The 9,183-nt window shown below is 38.4% G+C and overlaps 1 pseudogene; it reads right to left on the bottom strand.

The window, feature by feature from the left end:
- Window positions 1-333: 333 nt before the first annotated feature.
- On the bottom strand, window positions 334-2,870 carry LOC131255217 (cellulose synthase-like protein E6; annotated as a pseudogene).
- Window positions 2,871-9,183: the final 6,313 nt, after the last annotated feature.

The following is a 9,183-nucleotide window of genomic DNA, read 5'->3' as shown; positions in this document are numbered from 1 at the left end:
TGGTTCTGCCTCAATTTGGCCATAGTGGATCTAAAACAAGAGTCCCTTCCATTACATTTTTTTCCTATATAAACAGTCTGATCATCTTCCCCCCGATATTTCTGGGGCATAGTACTCCATAAGCAGCGGGATTCAATATATATGCCAATGACCTGGATTCCAGGAGCATGAGCTGCACTTCCAATAATTGAAAATTTGCTACCATATGAATGTGCTACACGATGAGATATTTGAATAATGGGCACACGACATGAAAGCCATGGCTTTGGTGTCTGCATCATAACATTGCTGAATGTTATATACGTACGTGACGCATGGTGTCTGCATCAAAATATTGCTGAATGTTATATATGTGACCCGGCCATGCTCGAATGCATTGGTATTAGACAAGCCAGCACAACCAAACAAGTAGATGTAAATGCAACTGAGGTGGGCAGGCGGCCGATGTCCTTGCGCAAGAGCCCTTGATGGATGGGCCAGTTGATGATAACCAACACCCCACATAGAACAAACTGGAACACCAATGCCTCCACATCTCCAACTTCATCACCCATGGCTACTCTCTTGATTGCACCAACTAGACACAAGAAGTTCAACATTGCCAATGTGGCTAGGACAGTGAACATGGGAGAAGTGGACCCAAACTCCATGATCTCCTGATCATACCTCTTGGCCACCTCATCGTCGGTTGCCTTGGCCGTGATCGCGAATGCTGACTTAGCAAGCCCTGATAACTGGAGTGCTGCGTCGATGTTGGTGAACAGGTACGATGCCATCCTTTTGTAGAGCCAAATCCGTTGTCGGTTCCACCATGACTCGACTGCCTCTCCCAACCATAGCCCCTCACCTAGGCTGTATGTGTGCTTTGCAACGGTCACATATGCAAAGGGTACGAACCATGGGCTTGAGATCTGAAGGGATATGGAAAATTTCAACATGAACATCACATTCAATCATTGTTTAACTCGACCTGATGTCTAGCTGGGTCGGGCTCACTTGACAACTTGGACGACTCTCTACTTGACTCAACTTGATATTAATAATTAAATTAATTAATATTATTTATAAATAATTTATATATCAATCAGATATAAAAATAACGGAAGGATATGCAAACACATGATGCTTGGCTTCTTGATTAGAGCTGTTTCTCCTTCGCCTGAGGTCTTGGATTCGAAATCCTTCTCTTGAGTTAAGTCAGTGAGTTGACTCGATGAGTAACACCGTGTCAAGGTAGACTCAGGCTTACAACTGAGTTTCACGATGATTAGGCTTGAAAAGTACCAATGCTAGCCCATATCTATATTCGAGTATATTTCGCTTGAAGAACCTTAAAAGGAACATTTCCCATATGTGCATATATGTAATGGAGACAAGCCAAATGGGTATTAAAAAATAATAATAATAATAAATAAATAAATAAATAAATAAATAAAAAGAAGAAGTAAAAAAACTGGAAATGCTAGAACTTCAGAAAACGAGAAGTTCAGGTTTAATATGGCTTGGAGTCAAAAGATAGAAAAAAAATGGCTCTATGATGCATGCATGTGTATTATGTATGAATAAGTTTCAAATAGATAATTTCAATTAAAAATTAAAATCTCTATGTGCATAATATATAATGTATATAAAAAGTCGAATGTTGCTCTGTTTAAAATAGAATTTCTTTTCCCTATCTTTTGAAATATATGGAGTTTTAAATGTTTGATCAATTGAGAGAGAGAGAGAGAGAGAGAGAGAGAGAGAGAGAGAGAGAGCCATACCCTTGGGAACAAGGAAAGGGCAAGGGATGGTATTGCAACATAACATAATGTTGGGAAGGCATTGAGAGCCCATGCATTGTAAATAGCATAGCTCATTTAAAGTCCTAGCTTTATCTTGCCATTTCCTTTTATGAAGGAACAATGCTTGGTGAATATTTGAAGGTGTCCTTCTGCCCATCTCTTGTGTTGCACCAACGATTGTAATAAGGTTGTAGGAGCAACCCCCGAGAATGCTTTCCTTGTTGGGTTGAGATACATCGATTTCCACCCCCTACATTGAATTGCCATGCCTGTTATCACATCTTCTGCTGGACACCCATACATCACTCCCATCTGCATATTTCAGGTACATGAAAGTTCATATGAGAGAGAGAGAGAGAGAGAGAGAGAGAGAGACCTCTTTTCCCCACTGAGTATTCTCTTCACAGGTGCAACTTGCATGATCTTTTGCTCTCTCCTCCAACTCCATTCCACTTCCCTTTGCTCGCCCTTCCATTCCTTTTTTCCAGTCCTTTATTCCTCACCATACTTCTTCCCACATAGACTCTCCCTCCTAAAAAAGCATCCGGTCCCAATGTACGGTGACCCTTCATAACCATCCATACCATGAAATTCCGCCTACATTAATTGCCATGCACATTGAAAGATCCATTATTTTGAAGGTCATGACCATGTATTTGGTGGGCCATTACCCAAATGCAAGATGATCTAATTATTGGTCCACAAAATAGATTGTTTACTCAATGTCCGATCACTTCGATTTTGGTCATGGCAAACCTACATTGGCCCACCATAGAACTTTAATGGGCAATCTGTGACACTTACCCCTTGAACTACCTTGTAGGAATTAGCATAAATATCATTCTTGGAGAAATTATCGAAGCTCTGAGGAAATTGTACGTAGGGAATTTCATGACCCTTCTCTTCATCCATGAAAAAACACATTGCATCTCTCACCGATTCTGCATTGTTTGAGTACATGTCGCAGTCTACGGTGAGGATGATTGGCCTGTTGCTTATGACTGATGACACCCGAATCTGCAATTTCAATCATGATCTTCTGCATGCGAACACTCATGCTCGCGTGAGGTTTACATTCACTTCCATACACACATGAATGTTTCTTCAGGTGGGCCCCACAGCATGGATGGCCTTCAATAAAATTAGGTTGATTAATTCATCAGGTAGGCCAACTATATTGTAAAATAACCATGAGTGGTTTAAGAAATCTTTGCCCATGATACATTGACGGGCGTGCTTTGTCTGCTTGATGAATGAACCAGATTGGTCTCTAGGCCAAGCAATTTACACGGTGAGCCCCACATTATGCATGGATCTGTTGTCCTGAATATGATACAGTCCGTCCAGCAGAGTACAATTGTCTGGCGATTCAGCAAAACTCTCATGTATGTATGCCCAAGATGCCTAATGTCTATCTGCACAATAGGTGGCAACGGGCTAGGTAGGACGGTAGCTTGGCCCTTGTCCATTAATCATTGAGCTTGGGCTTCTAAATGGGCCTTTAAAACCCAATTGATTGGTGGATGATACCCGAGCCCTGGTTTTGCAATGATTTCTATTCAGATCCAACCCATGCCAGAGAAAATACCCATTTGGGCTTGTACCAAAGGTCCAACTACTAAATGGGCTGGGCCCAGATCTGCTTTCAACCCAACTCTTAATCGGGTGTGGCTCACGCTGACGTTTGACCCGGCCTGTTTGCACCCTTCGTCTGCACGTGTCTCTACATACGTGTCTCTACATACTACCCGGCCTGTCGCATGATTTATGTATTTTGGCGGGCCCACCACATGATTCGTGCAAGGAAAACATGAAAACTCAGCGCGACTTAAAACTCAGGCTAGTTTTCTCGATAACCCGCAAGGATGGTGCATGATTGGTGTATTTCTGCAGGCCCAGATGAGAAATGATAAGGCGATCCGTACAAGGAAACATGAAAACTCAACTAGACTCAAAACCCAGTCCGAGTCCAGTCGAAAACTAGGAAATTTTTCTTCATAGGACCATATATAGCTCAAAAGGATGGCACATGATTGGTGTATTTGGTGGGCCCATTGCTTGAGATGAGAAATTGCTGAGGTGATTTGTACAAGGAAAACATTTCTGAATCGAGTAAAAATACTCAGGCAAGTTTTCTTGATTTTCCTGGTGTGTGTGTGTGTGTGTGTAAAATCTAAGTTTTTTTTCTTGTATTATTTAATATTTAAAGAGAACGTCTTGGGTCCAACGGTTGGACCACAATTTACTGTCCTTCGGGCCAACTTTCAACCAATTAAGTGCAATGCAGCATCCAACCCATCCAATAGGTTAGTCTCACAACGGGAATTACCTTGTGGAAAACTTAGCCATATCCGCTCATCCAGTAGACCATAATTGTATTTTTGTATTTATCAATGGGTAGTCATAGTGTTGTGAGGTATGGCCCACCTGATTAGTAGATAGGCCTATTTCTTTCACTAGGTTATCCACATGGTGGGGCCTACCTATTGGAAAGGTTGGATTTCTCTTGCACTTAACATGTTGGAAGTTATGTTGTGATTTTTATTTTTGAATAAAAAATAAATTTCAAAATAAAAGTTATTTTTAGAAAGTAAATAAATATATTAATTATTTAAACTTTCCATAAATAGTGTGGATAGCTAGTCGGTAAGAGAAGGGGTTTTTGCTTATGCAACCAGGGTTCAAATCTCCTTCGCACCGTCCGCGCACGCACGCGCGTGGCATGGGCTGTAGGGCTGCTTGGGCGCTTTTTGGCGCTTTATTAGGCCCACGTTCGCATCATCGCAAGGAGCAATAAGAGCCTTAGTCTTTTTGGCACATGGTTCAATTTTTTGGGCCATAGTACCCTGATGTTTTATTACCTTTTTAGCTAATTGAGAGTAATTATTACATGATTGTACATGTGGCACCTACGCCATGTGTCGCTTATGTGGATACAGTTTTTCCTGTTGGAATAACTGCTCCTGTCTGAATGGGTACAGAAATAACTGCCATATGACATAGAGTCATATTCTTTCATGGAAAGACAATAATTTGCTGTGGATGGGTATGGATTTCTTGAAGAGGCTCTTAAGCACCTCTTCAGGAAGAAATCCATGACCCTTCAGTTGATATAAATCCTGGATACTATAATTCAGAAAAATAGACACTCTTAATCCTTGATATTATACCATCTTTTGTGCAATTACTCTCGATCTAATCTCTTGCTGAATATTTTCTGGACGTCTTAAGGCATATCGGTGTCAAAACTAGAGACCTGTTCAACACTTAAATGTGCAAATTTTCGTGTTGAAAAACGGATTAAGAGTTCATTGTATCCTGAAGATAATTTGCAGATTTCCTTCGTTTGCACTTACTGGAATTTTCAGAAAAAGGGCAGCAAATCTGTCTTGAGAAATCAACTATTCAAGTCGAGCCTTGAACCCGATAGATCTGATCGTTTTCTTCTATCCTCATCCTCCGTTGTGTATTGAATTTTCTAACATTCAAGACAGATTTAACTCTAGTCACAATGGAGGCAATTCATTCCATTCAAGTTATGAACCAAGACTTTGTACGACTGGATCGTTTCGACGGTCAATTCTTCTCAAGATGGCAGCAGAAGATGCTTTTCTTTCTGACAACTCTGAAGTTATCTTACATCCTAGATGATAATCTGCCTTCTCTGATCGAGCCAAAAGACGATGACTCAGAACAAGTGAAGGCAGAACGAAAGAAAAGGAAGGAAGACGATTTTCTATGCAAATGTCATATCTTAAACGCCCTCTCTAATTCCATCTATAACTCATACCGTAAAATATCCTCTGCTAAAGATCTGTGGACAAAATTAGATGAAAAATATAAAACTGAAGAGATCAGTACTCAAAAATTTCTGATCGACAATTATGTCCACTTCAAGTTTAAAAATGATCAGCCAATTCTCTCCCAAGTAACCGAACTACAGAACTTGGTTGATGAATTGAAGATTGGTGGTATAGATCTTCCTGAAGAATTCATCGGTGTAGTAATTGCAAAATTACCCTCATCATGGTTTGATTGTAAAAAGAAACTAAAACATGATGAGAGGAAATATAATCTTGAAGGGCTTCAATGACATCTTCGTATAGAAGAAGAGTCCAGAAACCGAGACAAGAAAGAAAGTGCTTCGGAAAATCATTCCAAAGCAAATATAGTAGAAGATGACAAGCCAAAATCTCAAAACTCCAAATCTATTCCCCCAAAGAAAGATACAGAGTTTAAGAAAAAGGACAAGTGTCACTTCTGCAATAAGCCTGGACACTATATAAAGGAATGTCGACACAGGAAGAAACAACTGAAAGCTCAGGCTAACATGGCAGAAGACCAACTTGTAGCGATGGTTACTGAAGTTAACACAGTAATATCCGATGGTGGATGGTGGCTAGATACTGGTGCAACCATTCATATATCGAAGGACCGAAACATCTTCAAGACCTATGAAGGTATAACAACTGGACAAGGAGTGAAGATGGGTAATAACATTCGTGCGAACGTTGTTAGAAAAGGAACAGTAGAGCTTCAGTTTACATCAGGCAAAAGACTGACACTAACAAATGTATTGCATGTACCTGACATGTCTAAAAATCTAGTGTCAGGCGATCTTCTCAATAAGAGAGGATTCAAAATAGTGATTGAGTCTGATAAGTTGGTTATTACCAAGAATGGTATATTTGTTGGCAAAGGATATTCATGTAATAGTATGATTAAACTAAATATTAATAATAATAATGATGTTTTCGTTTATATAGTGGATTCAGTATCTTTATGGCATGCTAGACTAGGTCATGTTAATTATCATTCAATGAAAAGAATGATGATCCTGGGACTTATACCAAAATATGAAATACAACAAGAAGGGAAATGTGATGTATGTGCCCATTCTAAAATAACCAGAAAACCATTTAGAATTGGCATGAGAAAATCACAACCCTTAAAGTTAATTCATTCCAATATCTGTGATTTAAATAATACCTTAACTCGTGGAGGAAAAAGGTATTTTATCATATTTATCAATGACTTCACTAGATTTTTCTATGTATACTTGATAAAATCTAAAGATGAAGCCTTTGAAAAGTTTAAGTTTTATAAGGCCGAAGTGAAAAATCAGTTGAATATAAAGATTAAAGCCCTCAGAAGTGATAGAGGGGGTGAATACTCTTCTAATGAATTCAACGAATTCTGTGAATCAAATGGTATAATCCATGAATTTACGGCACCTTACACACCTTAGCAAAATGGCCTAGCGGAACGCAAAAATAGGACATTAGTTGAGATGATCAACTGTATGATATTAAATTCTGGATTACCACTGAATTTGTGGGGGGAAGCATTGTTAACAGCAAACCGTATTCTAAATGTTATCCCACACAAGAAATTAGATATCTCCCCATATGAATTATGGAAAAAGAAGAAACCATATCTTCATTACTTCAAAGTATGGGGAAGTATAACAGAAGTTAGGATTATTGATTCTAAGAGAGTAAAGTTAGGTCCTAGAGGAATCAGGTGTGCTTTTGTGGGTTATGGGATTCATAGTCCCGTATATAGATTCCTAGTTCTAGAACAAACTTCTTTTGCTGATAAAAACATGATTATAGAGTCTAGGGATGCTATATTTTTTGAAAATACAGTATACAAAGACTATATGAATAATCATACAAAAAGGCATGTTGATGAAAATATAATAGAACCAATGAACGAAGAGCCTAACAACTTTCATGATAAATCTAATGCTCATCCAGAAGGAAATGAACCAAGGAGATCGAAAAGGGCAAGAAAAGAAACATCTTTTGTCCCAGATTTCTATATGTTCGTTATAGAAGGCGATAGAAATGAAATACGCAAGGAAATTACTCTACCACTAAGTATTGAAAGTGATTCATCAATGCTTAGTGAAGCTCTCTCATCTCCTGATGCACAGTTTTGAAGGGAAGCCATAGACGATGAAATGGATTCCATAGTCTCAAATAACACTTGGTGTTTGGCCGATCTTCCACCAGGTTCAAAGCCTATAGGATGTAAGTGGATTTTTAAAAGAAAGTTCAATCCTGATGGAACCATAAATAAGTTTAAAGCTCAATTCGTAACTAAAGGATTTAGACAAAAGGAAGATATCGATTTTTTCGATACATATGCTCTTGTTACTCGAATATCTACCATTAGAACTTTAATTGCTCTTGTAGCAATTCACCACCTAGTAATCCATCAAATGGATGTCAAAACGGCATTCTTAAATGGTGATCTAGATAACGAAGTTTATATAGAACAATCTGAAGGGTTTGTTCAACTCGGGCAAGAGAAGAAAGTGTATAAACTAGTCAAATCTCTCTATGGGCTCAAGCAAGCTCCTAAGCAATGGCATGAGAAGTTTGATCAAGTAGTACAATCTAATGGTTTTAGAGTAAACCAAGTAGATAACTGCATATATATTAAAGGTCAAATCATTATCTGCCTATACGTAGATGATATGCTAATATTTGGACAAAATGAGGACAGTGTGAAAGAAACTAAAAAGTTTCTAAGTACCAACTTCGATATGAAGGATATGGGCAAAGCCAATATAATATTAGGTATTAAGATTTATAATCTTAATGATGGAATAGCCTTAACACAATCTCATTACCTAGAGAAAGTGTTAAAGAAGTTTAATCATTATGATAGTAAACCGGTTTCTACCTCATTTGATCCAAGTATTAAATTGGTTAAAAATACTGGTAGATGTAAAGCACAACAAGAATATGCAAGTGTTATTGGGAGTTTAATATATGCAATGAATTGCACTAGACCCAATATAGCATTCACAGTAGGAATGCTAAGCAGGTATACCAGCAATCCAGGACAAGTACACTGGAATGCGATTTCGAGAGTTTTAAAGTATCTAAGAGGAACCATAGACTATGGACTACATTATAAATCATATCCCGCTGTACTTGAAGGCTACAGCGATGTAAGCTGGAATGCAGATAGCATAAAATCTAAATCTACAAGTGGCTGGATATTCACTCTTGGAGGAGGAGCAATATCATGGGCATCTAAGAAACAAACGTGCATATTTCACTCTACAATGGAAAGTGAGTTTATTGCACTTAGTGCTACTTGTAAAGAAGGTGAATGGCTAAGATACCTACTGTTAGAAATCCCGTATTGGCCAAAACCTACTTCTGTCATTTCTATCTTTTGTGATAGTTAGGCTACTCTTTGTCGTGCAATGAGTAAGACTTATAATGGTAAGTCCAGAAATGTAGGTCTAAGGTATAACTTTGTTAAAGAATTGCTCAGAGATGGAGTAATCACAGTGGAATATGTTAAATTCATCCTAAACTTAGCAAATCCCTTAACAAAAGGTTTATCAAGAGATCAAATAAGAAGAACCGCTAAATGA

Source organism: Magnolia sinica, chromosome 9 (assembly GCF_029962835.1).
Source record: "Magnolia sinica isolate HGM2019 chromosome 9, MsV1, whole genome shotgun sequence".
NCBI classification, from domain to species: domain Eukaryota; kingdom Viridiplantae; phylum Streptophyta; class Magnoliopsida; order Magnoliales; family Magnoliaceae; genus Magnolia; species Magnolia sinica.
The sequence above is the reverse complement of the archived record's forward strand: the minus strand, read 5'-3'. Positions and strand labels throughout refer to the sequence as shown.